This window comes from Nomascus leucogenys, chromosome 12 (genome assembly GCF_006542625.1).
Source record: "Nomascus leucogenys isolate Asia chromosome 12, Asia_NLE_v1, whole genome shotgun sequence".
Taxonomy (NCBI): Eukaryota; Metazoa; Chordata; class Mammalia; order Primates; family Hylobatidae; genus Nomascus; species Nomascus leucogenys.
The window spans coordinates 47,872,286-47,878,285 of NC_044392.1; positions in this window are offsets into that span (position 1 = coordinate 47,872,286).

The following is a 6,000-nucleotide window of genomic DNA, read 5'->3' on the forward strand; positions in this document are numbered from 1 at the left end:
CATGGAAGACTGTGAATATTATTCCCATGAGACTCTTTGTAAGAATCTACAGAATGTCTTTAAAAGTGACCAAAATAACTTTAGAGACACTGGCATTATGACTGGTGGTAAGCATTTAATACATATTTACTTGTAGAATTAAGACCAAATGAAAGTTATTAGAAAAATAGTATTGTATGTAATGGTTATGAACTCTGACAATGTAGTATAAGGTAGAACTGTAAAAAAGTGGGGAGAGAATAAGGAGAGCATCTGCAAGTTAGTTTTAAAAATCATTTTAGTAATCATATTATAGTTCTAATATTAATATTGTTATTAGCAGAAAGTTTAGTATGAGATGTTGAATCAAACAAATGAGTAATTATGTGATATTCTAATTCCATCATCCCCAGTGTTTTTGAAAGTAGGATTCTCAGTGTGGGAAAAGGAGATACAGATTAATACAGCAGAGGTTAAGTGATACACTGTGTCCCTGGATGTGAATTAAAAAAACAATAGGGTGAACTCATTTATGAACATATGAGGTATTTCATCTTAAATAATTTTACCTTTGCTCACTGAAAGAGCCCAGAAACATGATCAATATGGTAGCAATAAGTATCTGTAGCACCCAAGTTGTGATCTTAAAATACCATTTCCCAGTAAAAGAAATCAACAGTTCTTAGAGAAATGGCTGATTTCAGGTCTGGGATGGGAAACATATAAGTGAAAACATGTTATCACATCAGGTAGCAATGAAGCTATTAAATATTTCTCATATTGGGTCGAAAGGACTTGGGAAATTTCTACTGTCTAATGGGAAAATTCCAATGTCTAATGGCTAATGACAATATGAGCATCAATAGCAACAATAACTGCAATCAGTCTGATCTTGTTAAGTTTAAATCAACACATTCATAACAATACCAAAAAAACCCCGAATTGTTTTTTTGCTAGGAATTTGTCACTGCTAGGACATCCACTGAATCTACTTTTTTACTTTAAAACTTGTAAAAAAAGGGAAAGAGAAATGTACCTATTCTTCCTTTCCTACACAAAGAATACAATTGAATAACCAAATAGTAGAGAACTTCTCCTAATAGATGTACTCTAATAAATACATGAAAAAGTAATGGTAGAAATGGAATATCATCACCTTGCAAGCCCTAATGAAAAATCTAGGCATTACTGACTGTTAACGTCACACACACAGCTCCCAACTGATGAAAGGTCTGTGGACTGTTTACCTACTCAAGCTTTAGCAATGGTGGACACCCCTCCCCCAGCCTCGCTGCTGCCTTGCAGTTCGATCTCAGACTGTGCTAGCAGTGAGCGAGGCTCTGTGGGCATGGGACCCTCTGAACCAGGTGCGGGATATAATCTCCTGGTGTGCCATTTGCTAAGACTGTTGGAAAAGTGCAGTATCAGTGTGGGAGTGTCCCGATTTTCCAGGTACAGTCTGTCATGGCTTCCCTTGGCTAGAAAAGGGAATTCTGTGACCCCTTGCACTTCCCAGGTGAGGCGATGCCCCACCCTGCTTTGACTCACAATCTGTGGGCTGCACCCACTGTCCGACAAGCCCCAGTGAGATGAACCCAGTACCTCAGTTGGAAATGCAGAAATCACCTGTCTTCTGCATCACTCACTCCGGGAGCTGTAAAACTGGAGCTGTTCCTATTCAGCCATCTTGGAATCCATCGTGATGTCTAAAATTAATCTTAAAAAAGATTAATTGGTAAAATTCTAATGAGTCTAACTGAGAAAGAGGGGGTGGAGGAGAAACATATATAACTAATGTCAGAAATTAAGCAAGGAACATTACTGAAGATCAGTAGAGACATAGTAAGAAGATAGTATGAAAAGCAGTATTCAATACATTTGCAAACTGACATTAAATAGAAAAACTTCTAAAAAGGTGCACATCACCAAATTTGACACAAGAAGAAATGGAAAACCTAACTTGTCCTAAACATTAAAGAAATGGCATCTGTAATTAATACCTTTTGTAATAACAAAACAAAACAAAACAAAACAACAATTAAAAAAGTTAGTCTGAGGTATCTTCACTAATGAATTCTACAAGAGAAGAAGTTAGAAATAACATCCATTTTAAACAACATTTTTATAGTAGGAAAAGAGGAACACTCTCCAACTTGTTGTATGAGGCAGCATAATAAAAATACCCCCTTATGGAATATTTTAAATTTATACAAACCTATACAGACTAATATATTTAACTCATATGCACCCAAAATCTAGCTTAAATGATTAATTCATGGCTAATTACATTTAAACCATACTCTCCACACATTTTCTCAAAAGAAATTCATATGTATCATACAATGTCACCTATATTTCATTATATGTTGCTGAAATAAAATGACAGTAAGAAATAGTCAATATCATTTCATGCCTAAAAGAATCAACAATAAATAATAATTTCTCAATATCATAAAATGCTGAGTCTGTGCACAAATTTGTCTTGCTTTTTTTCCTGTTTGTTAGAATTGGCATCCAAATAAGGTCCATATACTGTGGTTTTTTAAATTTATTTTTTATGTTTTATTTTTTTTGAGACAGAATCTCACTCTGTCACCCACGCTGGAGTGCAGTGGTGTGGTCTTGGCTCACTGCAACCTCTGCCTCCAGGGCTCAAGCGATTCTAAGGCCTCAGCCTCCTGAATGGCTGGGATTACAGGTGCCTGCCACCACTCCTGGCTAATTTTTCTGTTTTTAGTAGAGACAGGGTTTCACCATTTTGGTCAGGCTGGTCTTGAACTCCTGGCCTCAAGGGATCCACCCACTCCAGACTCCCAAAGTGCTGGGATTACAGATGTGAGCCACCGCACCCAGCCCGTACATTGTGTTTGATATGTCTTTTATAATTCCTCTAATCTGTAGGCTCCTAACATCTCTTCTTTTCCTTGCTATTTATTTGTTGAAGAAACTAGTTTGGTTTGCTATAGTTTTCCACAGCATAGATTTTGCAATTTTGTATCCATGGTACGTTTTAACACATCTCTCTGCTCTGGAATTTCCTGTAAGTTGGTAGATCTGGAGGTTTTTGGTTCGATTTTTTTGAGGGCAAGAATACTTAATGATGGGGATAGATTCTTCCATCAGAAGTCACATAATGCCTGATGGCCTATTTAGCTCTTCTTTTTGATGTTAGAAGCCACTGATAATTATGTTCAGAATTTATTAGGGATGATAAAATGCTGATATTATAATTCAATCATTCCAGCTTCATTTAATAGCTGGAATACTTTTATAAAGGGAAACTTCCCTTTACCAACCATTTGAATACCATGAGATAGAGTTTATACAGAAAAAATAAAAAACAATATGTACACACACACACACACACAATCACACACACACACAGCCCAAACAAAAGCTTGATTCTTTAAAATAATATGTTGGTTCCCCAATGTAGCACTGGCCACAATAATGTTGCCTCACAAATCACCTCAAAACTTAGCAGAATACAGCAATAAGCATTTATTCTCACACTGAGAAACAAGTGTGAATGAGCTGCTTTAGAGTTGACTGACAGGCTTTGTTTCAAGCTGTGGCTCTGTCTGGGTTTGGCTTCTTGCTCCAGACTAGACACAGATCAGCCCCATGCATATTTATTCTGGAGCCCAACTGCACAAGTAAATTTCAAGCTTTTGCACCTCACTTCCATGATCTACTTATTGGCCAAAGCAAGTCACATGGCCAGATCAATACTACTAACACAGAAAAGTACACTTTTCTTCTTCTTCTTCTTTTTTTTTTTTTTGAAGACAAGGTCTCACTCTGTTGCCCAGGGTGGAGTGCAGTGGTGCAATCTCGGCTCACTGCAACCTCCTCCTCCCAGGTTCAAGCGATTCTCCTGCCTCAGCTTCCTGAGTAGCTGGGACTACTGGTGTGTGCCACCACGTCCAGCTAATTTTTGTATTTTTAGTAGAGACAGGGTTTCACCATGTTGGCTGGGCTGACACTTTGTTACTATTAGGAGAGGGGAGTGAATATTTGTGGAATTGCCTTTACAACAAATGCTGCTAGAATAATTGGATTTCCCTATAGAAAAAATACGACCTATCCTTCACACGATGCACAAATATCAGTTCCAGGTGAATTGTAGATCTGCATACAATGGGCTAAACATAAGCGATGTAGAAGATAATATATCCATCTTCATTTTTTATGGCTTAAGAAAAGACTTCTTAAAAATGATGGAAAAAACATTAACCCTAAAAGAAAAGATTATAAGTTGGATTATGTTAAAATTAATAACTACTGTTCATCAAATGACACTATTAAGAAAGTGCAAAGGTAAGCCGCCAAGTTAGAGAAAGCATCCGCAAAGCACAGATGACAAAAAGATCATATACAGAATATTTTAAAGATCTGGAATTTATAAAGAGGTGAGATTCATAAAAGTAAGTCTAACCAATTTGATTGGTTAAAAATGGCATTTATGTGAAATTTTAATATACATTTTTCTTATAAGTGACCTTGAGTATTTTTTCATGTGTTTAAGGGAGATTCGTATCTCTCTTTCCATCCTTTCTTCTTGTCCTTTGCCCATTTTTCTATTTGATTGTTGGTTTTCTGCTTCTAAGTGCTTTCATGCAAAAATATATACATTAGAGAAATTAGCTTTTTTTGTGAAACTAATTGCAAATATTTTTCCCATGCTTGTTATCTGCTTTTTGCCTTTGCTCATGATACATTTTTAGTTTTTGTAGTATGCAAGAGTTTTTTACTTTAAGTAGCCAATTTATCATCTTTTATGATTTCTGAGTCATATTTAGAAAGGCCTACCACTCCCATGTTATAATAAAATTAATTCATGTTTTCCCAAGTAATTCAATGTTTTAATTTTTGTATGTATTTTTTGATTCATTTAGAGTTTATTTTTGTGTTGTGTATGGTATGGATAAAAAATTTATCTCTTTCCATATGATTATCTACTTGTTTCAATAATATTTATTAAAAATGCCCATTTACTTGTTGGATCTACTTTTGTGTCCTTCAGACTTGTTTTAGCCCTAGTTCTACAGTTAAACACATTCGATGCTCACCACAAGTTTTTAGTTTTTTTGGCCGAAATTTCTCCAATAACCTGTTGACTGGATAAAGATTATTCTCTAGTAAAGTACTTAATAAAGAGCTTGCCTTAGTCCATTTTGTGCTGCTATAACAGTATACCTGACACTGGGTAATTTATAATAAACAGGAATTTATTGACTCACCGTTCTGGAGGCTGGGAAGTCTGAGACTACGGCACAAGCATCTGGTGAAGGCCTTTTTGTTACATCCTCACATAGTGGAAGGCAGATAGGCATGAGCCCTCATGACTTAAACACCCCCCATTAGGCCCTACCTTTCAGAATTATCACATTGGGAATTACATTTCCAACACATAGATTCAAACCACAGCAGGGCTCATGGAGCAACAAGATTTACCTAGTTACTACATATTCAAAACAGTTTTTATCTGTAGCCTTTATACTTTGAAGAACAGATTGGCTGGACATAAAATCCTTGGCTCATGCTATCTTTTCTTTGATGAGTGTCCTGTAGGTTCTTCTTCACAATCTGCGTGTGAATGTTGTTGTTGAGAAGCCTGATGGCAATCTAATTTTTTCTCTTATAAATGGCTTGGTCTCTTCACCTGACTGTCTAAAAAGTTTATATCTTCATATTTTAAGTACCATAACATGGTTTAGCAATTACTATTGCAAGTTAATTCTCACAGGTAAAAGTGTGGCCTTTCAATATGTAGAGTTGTATCTTTGATTTCAAAACATTTTTTCTTAAATTATTGTTTAAAGTATTTACTCTTTTACATTGGCTTTCTTCTTTTGGTACATGAATACATGTATGTTGGATCTCCTTTGCCTGTCTTCTACATTGATCACTTTTGCTTTAATTCTTTTTTCCTCCAATTTTTTATTGTGGTGAAATACACATACAGTTTACCATCTTAAGTGTACAGTTCTGAGATAATAGGTAAATCATATTGTGTAC